Raw genomic sequence first — 18,265 nt, forward strand, 5'->3', positions numbered from 1 at the left:
GCTCCTCATATTTTTGACACCTTTTGAAGCTCTTCATATTTTTCACACCTTTTCAGGCTCTTCATGGTTTTGAACACCGCTTCATGCTCCTCCTCTTTCACACCTTTTAATCTCTTCATATTTTTCACACCTTTTCAGGCTCTTCATATTTTTGAACACCACTTCATGCTTCTCCTATTTTTCAAACAGTTTCATGCTTTTCATGTATTTCACACTTTTTGAAGCTCTTCATATTTTTAACACCTTTTCATGCTCTTCATGTTTTTAAACACCGCTTCATGATCCTCCTATTTTTCAGACCGTTTCATGCTCCTCAAGTATTTCACACCTTTTGAAGCTCTTCATATTTTTCACACCTTTTCAGGGTCTTCATGTTTTTCAACACCACTTCATGCTACTCCTATTTTTCAGACCGTTTCATGCTCCTCATATATTTGACACATTTTGAAGCTCTTCTTTTTTTTTCACACCTTTCCAGGCTCTTCATTTTTTTGAACACTACTTCATGCTCCTACTGTTTTTCAGACCGTTTCATGCTTATCTCATTTTTGACACCTTCTGAATCTCTTCATATTTTTCACACCTTTTGAAGCTCTTCATATTTTTTACACCTTTTCAAGCTCTTCATGTTTTTGAACACCGCTTCATGCTCCTTCTATTTTTCAGACCGTTTCATGCTCCTCATATTTTTGACAACGTTTGAAGCTCTTCATATTTTTCACACCTTTTCTGGCTGTTCATGTTTTATAACAACTCTTCATGCTCCTTTATTTTTCAGACCGTTTCATGCACCTCATGTATTTCACACCTTTTGAAGCTCTTCATATTTTTCACACCTTTACAGGCTCTTCATGTTTTTCAACTCCGCTTCATGCTTCTCCTATTTTTCAAACCATTTCATGCTCCTCATATTTTTGACACCTTTTGAAGCTCTTCATTTTTTTCACACCTTTTCTGGCTCTTCATGTTTTTCAACACCGCTTCATGCTCCTCTTATATTTCAGACCGTTTCATGTTCCTCATATATTTGACATCTTTTGAAGGTCTTCATATTATTCACACCTTTTGAGGCTCTTCATGCTTTTCAACACCGCTTCATACTCCTCCTATTTTTCAGAACGTTTCTTGCTACTCATATTTTGGACAACTTTTGAAGCTCTTCATATTTTTCACTCCTTTTCAGGCTCTTCATGTTTTTGATGACCACTTCATGCTCCTCATATTTTTCAGACCGTTTCCTGCTCCTCATATTTTTCACACCTTTTGAAGCTCTTCCTATATTTCACACTTTTTCAGGCTCTTCATGTTTTTGACGACTGCTCGATGCTCCTCCTATATTTCAGACCGCTTCCTGCTCCTCATACCTTTGACACCTTTTGAAGCTCTTCATACTTTTCAAAACTTTTCATGCTCTTCATGTTTTTCAACACCGTTTCGTGATCCTCCTATTTTTCAGACCATTTCATGCTCCTCATGTATTTCACAACCTTTGAAGCTCTTCATATTTTTCACACCTTTTCAGGCTGTTCATGATTTTCAACACCGTTTCATGATCCTCCTATTTTTCAGACCGTTTCATGTTCGTCATGTATTTCACACCTTTTGAAGCTCTTCCTATTTTTACCACCTTTTCAGGCTGTTCATGTTTTTGAACAATGTTTCATGCTGCTCCTAATTTTCAGACCGTTTCATGCTCCTCATATTTTTGACACCTTTTGAAGCTCTTCATATTTTTCACACCTTTTGAAGCTCTTCATATATTTCACACCTTTTCAGGTTCTTCATGTTTTTCAACACCACTTGTTGCTCCTCCAATTTTTCAGACCGTTTCATGCTCTTCTCATTTTTGACACCTTTTGAAGCTCTTCATTATTTCACACCTTTTGAAGCTCTTCATATTTTTCACACCTTTTGAAGCTCTTCTTATTTTTCACACCTTTTCAGGCTCTTCATTATTCTGAACACCACTCCTGCTCCTCCAATTTTTAGACCGTTTCATGCTCATCTCATTTTTGACACCTTTTGAAGCTCTTCATATTTTTCACACCTTTTCAGGTTCTTCATGTTTTTGAGCACCGCTTCATGCTCCTCCTATTTTTCACACCTTTTGAATCTCTTCAGGTTTTCAACAACACTTCCTGCTTCTCCTACTTTTCAGACTGTTTAATGCTCCTCATATTTTTGACACCTTTTGAAGCTCTTCATTTTTCTCACACCTTTTCAGGCTCTTTATGTTTTTCAACACCGCTTCATACTCCTCCTATTTTTCAGAACGTTTCATGCTACTCATATTTTGGACAACTTTTGAGGCTCTTCATATTTTTCACACCTTTTCAGCCACTTCATGTTTTTGACGACCGCTTCATGCTCCTCATATTTTTCAGACCGTTTCCTGCTCCTCATATTTTTCACACCTTTTTAAGCTCTTCATATATTTCACACTTTTTCAGGCTCTTCATCTTTTTCAACAACACATCATGTTCCTCCTATTTTTCAGACCATTTCATGCTTCTCATAATTTTGACATCTTTTGAAGCTCTTCATATTTTTCACATCTTTTCATGCTCTTCATCTTTTTAGAAACCGCTTCATGCTCCTCCTATTTATCAGACCGTTTCATGCTCCTCATGTATTTCACAATCTTTGAAGCTCTTCGTATTTTTCACACCTTTTCAGTCTCTTCATGTTTTTCAACACCGTTTCATGATCCTCCTATTTTTCAGACCGTTTCATGCTCCTCATGTATTTCACACCTTTTGAAGCTCTTCATGTTTTTAATACCTTTTCAGGCTGTTCATGTTTTTGAACACCGTTTCATGCTCCTCCTATTTTTGAGACCGTTGAATGCTCCTCATATTTTTGACACCTTTTGAAGCTCTTCATATTTTTCACACCTTCTGAAGCTCTTCATATATTTCACACCTTTTCAGGTTCTTCATGTTTTTCAACACCACTTGTTGCTCCTCCAATTTTTCAGACCATTTCAAGCTCTTCTCATTTTTGACACCTTTTGAAGCTCTTCATTATTTCACACCTTTTGAAGCTCTTCATATTTTTCATACGTTTTCAGGCTCTTCATGTTTTTCAACATCACTTCATGCTCCTCCTATTTTTCAGACCGTTTCATGCTCCTCATGTTTTTTACAACTTTTGAAGCTCTTCATATTTTTCACAACTTTTCAGGCTCTTCATTATTCTGAACACCGCTTCTTGCTCCTCCTAATTTTTAGACCGTTTCATGCTCATCTCATTTTTGGCACCTTTTGAAGCTCTTCATATTTTCCACACCTTTTCAGGTTCTTCATGTTTTTGAGCACCGCTTCATGCTCCTCCTATTTTTCACACCTTGTGAAGCTCTTCATGTGTTCAACAACACTTCATGCTCCTCCTATTTTTCAGACCATCTCATGCTTCTCATAATTTTGACATCTTTTGAAGCTCTACATATTTTTCACAGCTTTTCATGCTCTTCGTCTTTTTAAAAACCAGTTCATGCCCCTCCTGTTTTTCAGACTGTTTCATGCTCCTCATATTTTTGAGACCTTTTGAAGCTCTTCATATTTTTCACACCTTTTTAGGCTCTTCATGTTTTTCAACACGGCTTCATGCTCCTCCTATTTTACAGACAGTTTCATGATCCTCATATTTTTGACACCTTTTGAAGCTCTTCATATTTTTCACACCTTTTCAGGCTCTTCAGGTTTTTGATGACGGCTTCATGCTCCTCCTATTTTTCAGACCGTTTTATGCTCCTCATATTTTTGACACCTTTTGAAACTCTTAATATTTTTCAGACTTTTTCATGCTTTTCATCTTTTTCAGAACGGTTTCATGCTCCTCCTATTTTTCAGACTGTTTCATGCTCCTCATATGTTTGACACCCTTTGAAGCTCTTCATATTTTTCACACCTTTTCAGGCTCTTCATGTTTGTCAACACCGTTTCATGCTGCTATTCTTTTTCAGACCGTTTCATGCTCCCCATATATGTGACAAGTTTTGAAGCTCTTCCTGTTTTTCACACCTTTTCAGGCTCTTCTTGTTTTTCAACACCGCTTCATGATCCTCCTATTTTTCAGACCATTTCATGCTGCTCATATATTTGACACCTTTTGAAGCTCTTCATATTTTTCACAACTTTTCAATCTCTTCATGTTTTCAAAAACACTTCATGCTCCTCCTATTTTTCAGACTGTTTCATGCTCCTCATATGTTTGACAACTTTTGAAGCTCTTCATATTTTTCACACCTTTTCAGTCTCTTCATGTTTGTCAACACCGTTTCATGCTCCTCCTATTTTTCAGACCGTTTCATGCTCCTCATATGTTTGACACATTTTGTAGCTCTTCACATTTTCACACCTTTTCAGGCTCTTCATGTTTTTCAAAACCGTAATGCTCCTCCTATTTTTTAGACCATTTCATGCTTCTCATATTTTTCAAACCTTTTGAAGCTCTTCATATTTTTCACACCTTTTCAGGCTCTTCATGTACTTGACGACGGTTTCATGCTCCTCCTATTTTTCATACCGTTACATGCTCCTCATATTTTTGACACATTTTGAAGCTCTTCATATTTTTCACACTTTTTCAGGCTCTTCATGTTTTGCACACCGCTTCATACTGCTCCTATTTTTCAGAATGTTTCATGCTTCTCATATGTTTGACACCTTTTGAACCTCTTCATGTTTTTCACACCATTTCAGGCTATTCATGTTTGTCAATACCGTTTCTGGCTCGTATTATTTTTCAGACCGTTTCATGCTCCTCATATATTTGACACCTTTTGAAGCTCTTCATATTTTTCACAACATTTCAATCTCTTCATGTTTTCAACAACACTTCATGCTCATCCTATTTTTTAGACTGTTTCATGCTCCTCATATTTTTGACACCTTTTGAAGCTCTTCATATTTTTCTCACCTTTTCAGGCATTTCATGTTTTTCAACACAGTTTCTTGCTCCTCCTATTTTTCAGACTGTTTCATGCTCCTCATATTTTTGACACCTTTTGAAACTCTTCATATTTTTCACACCTTTTCAGGCTCTTCATGTTTTTCAACACCGCTTCATGCTCCTCCTCTATTTCAGAACGTTTCATGCTCCTCATATTTTTGACACCTTTTGAAACTCTTCATAATTTTCACACCTTTTAAGGCTCTTCATGTTTTTCACACCGCTTCATGCTCCTCCTCTATTTCATACCGTTTCATGCTCCTCTCATTTCTGACACATTTTGAAGCTCTTCAAATATTTCAGACATTTTCAGGCTCTTCATATTTTTCAACACAACTTCATGCTCCCCCTATTTATCAGACCGTTTCATGCTCATCTCATTTTTCACATCTTTTGAAACTCTTCATATTTTTCACAGGTTTTGAAGGTCTTCATATTTTTCACACGTTTTCAGGCTCTTCAGATTTTTCAATACCGCTTCTTGCTCCTCCTAACTTTCAGACCGTTTCATGCTGCTCATATTTTTCACACCTTTTGAAGCTCTTCATATTTTTCACAGGTTTTGAAGGTCTTCATATTTTTCACACGTTTTCAGGCTCTTCAGATTTTTCAACACCGCTTCATGCTCCTCCTATTTTCCAGACCGTTTCATGCTCCTCATTTTTTACACACCTTTTGAAGCTTTTCATATTTTTCACACCTTTTCAGGCTCTTCATGTTTTTCAAGACCGCTTCATGCTCCTCCTATTTTTCAGACCGTTTCATGCTCCTCATATTTTTAACACGTTTTGAAGCTTTTCATATTTTTCACACCTTTAAGGCTCTTCATATTTTAGAACACCGTTTCATGCTCCTCCTATTTTTCAGACCGTTTCATGCTCCTCACATTTTTGACACCTTTTGAAGCTCTTCATATTTTTCACACCTTTTCAGGCTTTTCATGTTTTTGAACACCACTTCATGCTCCTCCTATTTTTCACACCTTTTGAAGCTCTTCATGATTTTCAACACCACTACATGCTCCTCCTATTTTTCAAACCGTTTCATGCTCCTCATATTTTTGATACCTTTTGAAGCTCTTCATATTTTTTAAACCTTTTCGGGCTCTTCATGTTTTTAACACTGCTTCATGCTCCTCCTCTTTTTCAAACCGTTTCATGCTCTTCATATTTTTGACACCTTTTGAAGCTCCTCATATTTTTTACACCTTTTCAACGTCTTCCTATATTTCACACTTTTTCAGACTCTTAATGTTTTTCAACACCACTTCATGCTCCTCCTATTTTTCAGACCGTTTAATGCTCATCTCATTTTTGAAACCTTTTGAAGGTCTTCATATTTTTCAAACCTTTTTAAGCTCTTCATATTTTTCACACCTTTTCGGGCTCTTCATGTTTTTGAACACCGCTTCATGCTCCTCCTGTTTTTCAGACCGTATAATGCTCCTCATGTATTTCACAATTTTGGAGCTCTTCATATTTTTCACACCCTTTCAGGCTCCTCATGTTTTTGAACACCGCTTCATGCTCCTCCTATTTTTCAGACCGTTTGATGCTCCTCATATGTTTCACACCTTTTGAAGCTCTTCATATTTTTCACAACTTTTCAGGTTCCTCATGTTTTTGAACACCGCTTCATGCTCTTCCTATTTTTCAGACCGTTTCATGTTCCTCATACTTTTGACTCCTTTGGAAACTCTTCATATTTTTCACAACTTTTCAGGCTCTTCATGTTTTTCAACACGTCTTCATACTCCTCCTATTTTTCAGACTGTTTCATGCTCCTCATATTTTTCGCACCTTTTGAAGCTCTTCATATTATTCACATCTTTTCAGCCTCTTCATGTTTTTTAACACCGCTTCATGCTCCTCCTATTTTCCAGACAGTTTCATACTCCTCCTGTAGTCATACCTTTTGTAGCTCTTGACATTTTTCACACCTCTTCAGGCTCTTCATATTTTTCAACACCGATTCATGCTCCTCCTATTTTTCAGACCGCTTCTTGCTCCTCCTATTTTCAGAACGTTTCATGCTCCTCATATTTTTGAGAACTTTTGAAGCTCTTCATATTTTTGACACCTTTTGAAGCTCTTCATATTTCTCACACGTTTTCAGGCTCCTCATGTTTTTCAACACCGCTTCATGCTCCTCCGATTTTTCAGACCATTTCATGCTCCTCATATTTTTGACACCTTTTGAAGCTCTTCATATATTTCACACCTTTTCAGGCTCTTCATTTTTTTGAACACCACTTCATGCTCCTCCTATTTTTCAGACCGTTTCATGCTCATCTCATTTTTGACACCTTTTGAAGCTCTTCATATTTTTCACACCTTTTGAAACTCTTCATATTTTTCACACATTTTCAGGCTCTTCATGTTTTTCAACACCACTTCTTGCTCCTCTAATTTTTCAGACCGTTTCATGCTCCTCGTATTTTTGACACGTTTTGAAGCTTTTCATATTTTTCACACCTTTTCAGGCTCTTCATATTATTGAACACCGCTTCATGCTCCTCATATATTTCAGACCGTTTCATGCTCCTCATATTTTTGACACCATATGAAGCTGTTCATATTTTTCACACCTTTTCATGCTCTTCATCTTTTTCAAAACCGTTTCATGATCATCCTATTTTTCAGAAAGTTTCATCCTCCACATATTTTTGACTCCTTTAGAAGCTCTTCATTTTTTTTTCACACCTTTTCAGCCTCTTCATGTTTTTCAACACCACTTCCTCCTCCTCCTATTTTTCAGACCGCTTCATGCTCCTCATATTTTTCACACCTTTTGAAGCTCTTCGTATTTTTCACAACTTTTCAGGCTCTTCATGTAATAGAGCACCGCTTCATGCTCCTGCTATTTTTCAGAGAGTTTCATGCTCCTCATGTATTTCACACCTTTTGAAGGTCTTCATATTTTTCACACCTTTTCCAGCTCTTCATGTTTTTCCACAGAACTTCATGCTTCTCCTATTTTTCAGCCCCTGTCATGCTCCTCATGTATTTCACATCTTTAGAAGCTCTTCATATATTTCACACATTTTCAGGCTCTTCATGTTTTTCAACACCACTTCATGCTCCTCCTATTTTTCAGACCGTTTTTTGCTCCTCATATTTTTGACCCCTTTAGAAGCTCTTCATATTTTTCACACCTTTTTGGGCTCTTCATTTTTTTCAACAACACTTCATGCTCCTCCTATTTTTCAGACCGTTTCATGCTTCTCATATTTTTGACACATTTTAAAGATCCCCATATTTTTCACACGTTTTGAAGCTCTTCTTATTTTTCACACGTTCTCAGGCTCTTCATGTTTTTCAACACCGCTTCATGCTCCTCCTATTTTTCCGACCGTCACATGCTCCTCATAATTTTGACACGTTTTGAACCTCTTCATATTTTTCACACCTTTTCAGGCACTTCATGATTTTGAACAACTTTTCATGCTCCTCCTACTTTTCAAACCGTTTCATGCTCCTCATATTTTCTACACCTTTTGAAGTTCTTCATATTTTTCATAGCTTTTCAGGCTCTTCATGTTTTTCAAAACATCTTCATTCTCCTCCTATTTTTCAGACCGTTTCTTGCTACTCATATTTCTGACACCTGTTGAAGCTGTTCATATTTTTCACACTTTTCAGGCTCTTCATGTTTTTGAACACCGCTTCATGTTCGTCCTATTTTACAGACCAATTCATTCTCCACATGTATTTTACACCTTTTGAAGCTCTTCATATTTTTCACACCTTTTGAAGCTCTTCATATATTTCACACTTTTTCACGCTTTTCATGTTTTTCAACACCACTTCATGGTCCTCCTATTTTTCAGACCGTTTCATGCTCATCTCATTTTTGCCACCGTTTGAAGCTCTTCATATTTTTCAAACCTTTTGAAGCTCTTCATATTTTTCACAACTTTTCAGGCTCTTCATGTTTTTGAACAATGCTTCATGCTCCTCCTACTTTTCACACCGTTTCATGCTCCTCATATTTTTGACACCTTTTGAAGCTTTTCATATTTTTCACAACTTTTCAGGCTCTTCATGTCTTTGAATATCGCTTCATGCTAATCCTATTTTTCAAACCATATCATGCTCCTCATATTTTTCACACCTTTTGAAGCTCTTCATATTTTTCACACCTTTTCACGCCCTTCATGTTTTTGAACACCGTTTCATGCTCCTCCTATTTTTCAGACCGTTTCATTCTCCTCATATTTTTGAAACCTTTTTAAGCTCTTCATATATTTCACACCTTTTCAGGATCTTTATATTGTTCAACACCACTTCATGCTCGTCCTATTTTTCAGACCGTTTCATGCTCATCTCATTTTGACAACTTTTGAAGCTCTTCATATTTTTCACACCTTTTCATTCTCTTCAAGATTTTCAACACCGCTTCATGCTCCTCCTATTTTTCAGACCGTTTCATGCTCATCTCATTTTTCACACCATTTGAAGCTCTTCATAATTTTCACACCTTTTGAAGCTCTTCATATTTTTCACATTTTTGAAGCTCTTCATATTTTTCACACGATTTCAGACTCTTCATGTTTTTCCACACCACTTCATGCTCCTGATATTTATCATACCATTTCATACTCCTCATATTTTTGACACGTTTTGAGGCTCTTCATATTTTTGACACCTTTTCAGTCTCTTCAAGTTTTTGAACACCGCTTCATGCTCCTCCTATTTTTTCGACCGAATCATGCTCTTCTTATTTTTCACACCTTTTGAAGCTCTTCATATTTTTCTCACCTTTTCAGGCTATTCATGTTTTTGAACACCACTTCATGCTCCTCCTATTTTTCAGAGAGTTTCATGCTCCTCATGTATTTCACACCTTTTGAAGCTCTTCATGTTTTTCACACCTTTTCAGTCGCTTCATGTTTTTCCACACCACTTCATGCTTCTCCTATTTTTCAGCCCGTTTCATGCTCCTCATGTATTATACACCTTTTGAAGCTCTTCATATTTTTCCCAGCTTTTCAGGCTCTCCATGTTTTTGATCACCGTTTCATGCTCCTCCTATTTTTCAGACCGTTTCATGCTAATCTCTTTTTTGACACCTTTTGAAGCTCTTCATATTTTTCACACCTTTGAAGCTCTTCTTATTTTTCAGACCTTTTCAGGCTCTTCATGTTTTTCAACACCGCTTCTTGCTCCTCCTATTTTTCAGACCGTTTCATGCTCCTCATATTTTTGACACCTTTTGAAGCTTTTCATATTTTTCACACCTTTTTAAGCTCTTCATATATTTCACAACTTTTCAGGATCTTTATACTGTTCAACATCACTTCATGCTCCTCCTATTTTTCAGACCGTATCATGCTCATCTCATTTTGACACCTTTTGAAGCTCTCCATATAATTCACACCTTTTCAGGATCTTTATATTGTTCAACACCACTTCATGCTCCTCCTATTTTTCAGACCGTTTCATGCTCATCTCATTTTGACACCTTTTGAAGCTCTTCATATAATTCACACCTTTTCAGGATCTTTATACTGTTCAACACCACTTCATGCTCCTCCTATTTTTCAGACCGTTTCATGCTCATCTCATTTTGACACCTTTTGAAGCTCTTCATATAATTCACACCTTTTCAGGATCTTTATATTGTTCAACACCACTTCATGCTCCTCCTATTTTTCAGACCGTTTCATTCTCATCTCATTTTGACACCTTTTGAAGCTCTTCATATAATTCACACCTTTTCAGGATCTTTATACTGTTCAACACCACTTCATGCTCCTCCTATTTTTCAGACCGTTTCATTCTCATCTCATTTTGACACCTTTTGAAGCTCTTCATATTTTTCATATTTTTGAAGCTCTTTATATTTTTCACACGTTTTCAGGCTCTTCATGTTTTTCAACACCACTTCATGCTCCTCCTATTTTTCAGACCCTTTCATGCTAATCTAATTTTTGACACTTTTTGAAGCTCTTCATATTTTTCACAACTTTTCAGGCTCTTCATGTTTTTGAACACCGCTTCATGCTCCCCCTATTTTTCAGACCGTTTCATGCTCATCTCATTTGAGACACCTTTTGAAGCTTTTCATATTTTTCATAACTTTTCAGGCTCTTCATGTTTTTGAACACCGCTTCATGCTCCTCCTATTTTTCAGACGGTATCATGCTCCTCATATTTTTCACACCTTTTGAAGCACTTCATATTTTTCATAACTTTTCAGGCTCTTCATGTTTTTGAACACCAGTTCATGCTCCTCCAATTTTTCAGACCGTTTCATGCTCATCTCATTTTTGACACCTTTTGAACCTCTTCATATTTTTCACACCGTTAGAAGCTCTTCGTATTTTTCACAGGTTTTCAGGCTCTTCATGTTTTTCAACACCACTTCATGCTCCTCCTATTTTTCAGACCGTTTTATGCTCCCCATTTTTTTACTCCGTTTGAAGCTCTTCATATATTTCACACCTTTTCAGGCTATTCATGTTTTTCAACACCACTTCATGCTCCTCCTATTTTTCAGACCTTTTCATGCTCCTTTCATTTTTCACACGTTTTGAAGCTCTTCATATTTTTCACACCTTCAAGCTCTTCATGTTTTTCAATGCCGCTTCATGCTCCTTCTATTTTTCAGACCGTTTCGTGCTCCTCATACTTTTGACACCTTTTGAAGCTCTTCATATTTTTCACACCTTTTGGTGCTGCCAGTTTTATTTAAGACTTTGCATATCTGAATAATCAGTTAAAAAGCAAATGTTCATTTTTAGAGTTGCACAAAAGGAAAATAATAGGGAAAGTGATGGCTGGCTTATGATGTGGGGCCAATTTCCATAAGTTAAATAAAAAATCTAAGTTTTAGAACCTGGGGCTCTAAAAATAGCACTTGTAATTAATACTGTTCTTCAGATTCATAGTTTAAGGAAGTCACTACATTTTATTTCTTGATGTTATAGATTTAACAACATATTGGTAGCAGCATGTAACTTCTCACATGGATTTGACATCAAGAAACCAGTTTATGTATATAAACTTAAACACTGAATATGAATATATTCAGCTATTATGGAACTTATAGCAAATACAAACGTGTTAACAACTTTCCAAAAGGCACAAAAGACAGTGTTAATAAAGAGTGGTCTTTTGCATCATTTTCAAAAATTCTTCCTTGTTTATTTCTCCATCCCCATCATGATCAGCCTCATCAAGCATTTCCTGAAGTTCATCATCTGTTAAATTTTCCCCTAGCTCCTTAGCAACCCTCTTGATATTGTTCAGTGATATACTTTCTGTATCATCATCATCAAATAGTTTGAAAGCCTTCAATATTTCTTCTTTTTCATCCTTTCACTCATTTTTACACTCATTATGGCAAAAAATTCTTCAAAATTAACGGTGCCAATTCCTTCTTTGTCAGTTTCAGCTATCATCTTTTTAATTTCTTCTTTCTTTGGCTCAAATCCTAAGGCCCACATTGCAATCATGTCTCCAACCGGCGCCCCCGGCCGGGACCTCCCAGCTTTACCTGCCAGCCTGAAGCTCTTCATATTTTTGACACGTTTTCAGGCTATTCATGTTTTTCAACACCGTTTCATGAGCCTCCTATTTTTCAGACCGTTTCATGCTCCTCATATTTTTGACACCCTCTTTATATTTTTCACACCTTTTCAGGCTCTTCATGTTTTTTAACACTGCTTCATGCTCCTCCTATTTTTCAGACCATTTCATGATCCTCATATTTTTGAGACCTTTTGAAGCTCTTCATAAGTTTCACACCTTTTCAGGCTCTTCATGTTTTTAAACAGCGCTTCATGCTCCTCTTATTTTTCAGACCGTTTCATGCTCCTCATATATTTGACAACTTTTGAAGCTATTCATATATTTCACACCTTTTCAGATTCTTCATGTTTTTCAACACCTCTTCATGCTCCTCCTATTTTTCAGTCGTTTCATGCTTCTCATATTTCTGACACCTTTTGAGGCTCTTCATACTTTTCACACCTTTCAAGGCTCTTCATGTTTTGGAACACCGCTTCATGCTCCTGCTATTTTTCAGGCCGTTTCATGCTCCTCACATATTTGACACCTTTTGAAGCTCTTCATACTTTTCACACCTTTTAAGGCTCTTCATGTTTTTCAACACCACTTCATGTTCCTCCTATTTTTCAGACCGTTTCAAGGTCATCTCATTTTTGACACCTTGTGAGGCTCTTCATATTTTTCACACCTATTCATGCTCTTTCTTTTTTTCAACACCACTTCATGCTCCTCCTATTTTTCAGACCGTTTCATGCTCATCTCATTTTTGACACCTTTTGAAGTTCTTCATATTTTTCACACCTTTTGAAGCTCTTCCTATTTTTCACACCTTTTCAGGCTCTTCATGTTTTTCAACACCACTTCATGCTCCTCCTATATTTCAGACCGTTTCATGCTCCTCATATTTTTGACAGCATTTCAGGTTCTTCATGTTTTTCCACAGCGTTTCATGCTCTTCCTTTTTTTTCAGACCGTTTCGTGCTCCATCTATTTTTTCAGACCGTTTCATGCTCCTGATATTTTTGACACCTTTTAAAGCTCTTCATATTTTTCACATCTTTTCAGGCTCTTCATGTATTTCACAACACTTAATATTCCTTCTAATTTTCAGACCGTTTCATGCTCCTCATATTTTTGACACCTTTTGAAGCTCTTCATATATTTCACACCTTTTCAGGCTCTTCATGTTTTTCAACTCCACTTCATGTTCCTCCTCTTTTTCAGACCGTTTCATGCTCATCTCATTTTTGACACCTTTTGAAGCTCTTCATATTTTTCACACCTTTTGAAGTTCTTCATATTTTTCACACGTTTTCAGTCTCTTCTTTTTTTTCAACACCATTCATGCTCCTCCTATTTTTCAGACCGTTTCTTGCTCCTCATATTTTTGACACCTTTTGAGGCTCTTCATATTTTTCACACCTTTTCAGGCTCTTCATGTTTTGGAACACCGTTTCATGCTCCTCCTATTTTTCAAACAATTTCATGCTCCTCATATTTTTGACACCTTTTGAGGCTCTTCATACTTTTCAAAACTTTTCAGGCTCTCCATGTTTTTGAACACCACTTCATGCTCCTCCTATTTTTCAGACCGTTTCATGCTCCTCATATTTTTGACACCTTTTGAAGCTCTTCATATTTTTCACACCTTTTCAGGCTCATCATATTTTTGAACACCGCTTCATGCTCCTCCTGTTTTTCAGACCGTTTCATGTTCCTCATATTTTTGAAACCCTTTGAAGCTCTTCCTATTTTTCACACCTTTTCAGACTCTCCATGTTTTTCCACACCGTTTCATGCTCCTCCTATTTTTCAGACCATTTCATGCTCCTCCTATTTTTCAGACCGTTTCACGCTCCTCATATTTTTGACACCTTTTGAAGCTCTTCATATTTTTCACACCATTTCAGGCTCTTCAGGTTTTTCAACACCACTTCATGCTCTCCCTATTTTTTAGACCGTTTCATGCTCATCTCATTTTTGACACCTTTTGAAGCTCTTCATATTTTTCACACCTTTTGATGCTCTTCATATCTTTCACACGTTTTCAGGCTTTTCATGTTTTTCAACACCACTTCATGCTTCTAATATTTTTCAGACCTTGTCATGCTACTCGCATTTTTCACACCTTTTGAAGCTCTTCATATTTTTCACACGTTTTCAGGCTCTTCATGTTATTCAGCACCGCTTCATACTCTTCCAATTTTTCAGACCGTTTCATGCTCCTCATATTTTCACACCTTTTAAACCTCTTCATATATTTCACACTTTTTCAGGCTCTTAATGAGTTTCTACATCACTTCATGCTCCTCCTATTTTTCAGACCGTTTCATGCTCCTCCTATTTTTCAGACCGTTTCTTGCTCCTCATATTTTTGACACCTTTTGAGGCTCTTCATATTTTTCACACCTTTTCAGGCTCTTCATGTTTTGGAACACAGTTTCATGCTCCTCCTATTTTTCAGACCGTTTCATGCTCCTCATATTTTTGACACCTTTTGAGGCTCTTCATACTTTTCAAAACTTTTCAGGCTCTCCATGTTTTTGAAAACCACTTCATGCTCCTCCTATTTTTCAGACCGTTTCATGCTCCTCCTATTTTTCAGACCGTTTCATGCTCATCTCATTTTTTACACCTTTTGAAGCACTTCATATTTTTCACACCTTTTGAAACTCTTCATATTTTTCACACCTTTTAAGGCTCTTCATGATTTTCAACACCGCTTCATGCTCCTCCTATTTTTCAGACCGTTTCATGCTCCTCATATGTTTGACAGCTTTTGACGCTCTTCATATTTTTCACACCTTTTTAGGTTCTTCATGTTTTTGAACACCGCTTCATCCTCCTCCTATTTTTCAGACCGTTTCAAGCTCCTCATATTTTTCACACCTTTTAAAGCTCTTCATATTTTTCAAACCTTTTCAGGCTCTTCTTGTTTTTTAACACCGCTTCATGCTCCTCTTATTTTTCAGACCGTTTCATGCTCCTCATATTTTTGAAACCTTTTGAAGCTCTTCATATTTTTCACACGTTTTCAGGCTTTTCAAGTTTTTGAACACCGCTTCATGCCCCTCGTATTTTTCGGACCTTTTCATGCTCCTCATCTATTTGACAGGTTTTGAAGCTCTTCATATTTTTCACACCTTTTCAGGCTCTTCATATTTTTGAACACCGCTTCATGCTCCTCCTCTTTTTCAGACCGTTTCATGCTCCTCATATTTTTCACACCTTTTAAAGCTCTTCATATTTTTCACACCTTTTCAGGCTCTTCATGTTTTTGAACACCAGTTCATGCTCCTCCAATTTTTCAGACCGTTTCATGCTCATCTCATTTTTGACACCTTTTGAACCTCTTCATATTTTTCACACCGTTAGAAGCTCTTCATATTTTTCACAGGTTTTCAGGCTCTTCATGTTTTTCAACACCACTTCATGCTCCTCCTATTTTTCAGACCGTTTTATGCTCCCCATTTTTTTACACCGTTTGAAGCTCTTCATATATTTCACACCTTTTCAGGCTATTCATATTTTTCAACACCACTTCATGCTCCTCCTATTTTTCAGACCTTTTCATGCTCCTTTCATTTTTCACACGTTTTGAAGCTCTTCATATTTTTCACACCTTCAAGCTCTTCATGTTTTTCAATGCCGCTTCATGCTCCTTCTATTTTTCAGACCGTTTCGTGCTCCTCATACTTTTGACACCTTTTGAAGCTCTTCATATTTTTCACACCTTTTGTTGCTGCCAGTTTTATTTAAGACTTTGCATATCTGAATAATCAGTTAAAAAGCAAATGTTCATTTTTAGAGTTGCACAAAAGGAAAATAATAGGGAAAGTGATGGCTGGCTTATGATGTGGGGCCAATTTCCATAAGTTAAATAAAAAATCTAAGTTTTAGAACCTGGGGCTCTAAAAATAGCACTTGTAATTAATACTGTTCTTCAGATTCATAGTTTAAGGAAGTCACTACATTTTATTTCTTGATGTTATAGATTTAACAACATATTGGTAGCAGCATGTAACTTCTCACATGGATTTGACATCAAGAAACCAGTTTATGTATATAAACTTAAACACTGAATATGAATATATTCAGCTATTATGGAACTTATAGCAAATACAAACGTGTTAACAACTTTCCAAAAGGCTCAAAAGACAGTGTTAATAAAGAGTGGTCTTTTGCATCATTTTCAAAAATTCTTCCTTGTTTATTTCTCCAGCCCCATCATGATCAGCCTCATCAAGCATTTCCTGAAGTTCATCATCTGTTAAATTTTCCCCTAGCTCCTTAGCAACCCTCTTGATATTGTTCAGTGATATACTTTCTGTATCATCATCATCAAATAGTTTGAAAGCCTTCAATATTTCTTCTTTTTCATCCTTTCACTCATTTTTACACTCATTATGGCAAAAAATTCTTCAAAATTAACGGTGCCAATTCCTTCTTTGTCAGTTTCAGCTATCATCTTTTTAATTTCTTCTTTCTTTGGCTCAAATCCTAAGGCCCACATTGCAATCATGTCTCCAACCGGCGCCCCCGGCCGGGACCTCCCAGCTTTACCTGCCAGCCTGAAGCTCTTCATATTTTTGACACGTTTTCAGGCTATTCATGTTTTTCAACACCGTTTCATGAGCCTCCTATTTTTCAGACCGTTTCATGCTCCTCATATTTTTGACACCCTCTTTATATTTTTCACACCTTTTCAGGCTCTTCATGTTTTTTAACACTGCTTCATGCTCCTCCTATTTTTCAGACCATTTCATGATCCTCATATTTTTGAGACCTTTTGAAGCTCTTCATAAGTTTCACACCTTTTCAGGCTCTTCATGTTTTTAAACAGCGCTTCATGCTCCTCTTATTTTTCAGACCGTTTCATGCTCCTCATATATTTGACAACTTTTGAAGCTATTCATATATTTCACACCTTTTCAGATTCTTCATGTTTTTTAACACCTCTTCATGCTCCTCCTATTTTTCAGTCGTTTCATGCTTCTCATATTTCTGACACCTTTTGAGGCTCTTCATACTTTTCACACCTTTTAAGGCTCTTCATGTTTTGGAACACCGCTTCATGCTCCTGCTATTTTTCAGGCCGTTTCATGCTCCTCATATATTTGACACCTTTTGAAGCTCTTCATACTTTTCACACCTTTTAAGGCTCTTCATGTTTTTCAACACCACTTCATGTTCCTCCTATTTTTCAGACCGTTTCAAGGTCATCTCATTTTTGACACCTTGTGAGGCTCTTCATATTTTTCACACCTATTCAGGCTCTTCCTTTTTTTCAACACCACTTCATGCTCCTCCTATTTTTCAGACCGTTTCATGCTCATCTCATTTTTGACACCTTTTGAAGTTCTTCATATTTTTCACACCTTTTGAAGCTCTTCCTATTTTTCACACCTTTTCAGGCTCTTCATGTTTTTCAACACCACTTCATGCTCCTCCTATTTTTCAGACCGTTTCATGCTCCTCATATTTTTGTCACCTTTTGAAGCTCTTCATGTTTTTCACCTTTTCAGGCTCTTCATGTTTTTCAACACCACTTCCTGCTCCTCCTATATTTCAGACCGTTTCATGCTCCTCATATTTTTGACAGCATTTCAGGTTCTTCATGTTTTTCCACAGCGTTTCATGCTCTTCCTTTTTTTTCAGACCGTTTCGTGCTCCATCTATTTTTTCAGACCGTTTCATGCTCCTGATATTTTTGACACCTTTTAAAGCTCTTCATATTTTTCACACCTTTTCAGGCTCTTCATGTATTTCACAACACTTAATATTCCTCCTAATTTTCA

The sequence above is a fragment of the Dama dama genome, chromosome 11 (genome assembly GCF_033118175.1).
Source record: "Dama dama isolate Ldn47 chromosome 11, ASM3311817v1, whole genome shotgun sequence".
NCBI lineage: Eukaryota > Metazoa > Chordata > Mammalia > Artiodactyla > Cervidae > Dama > Dama dama.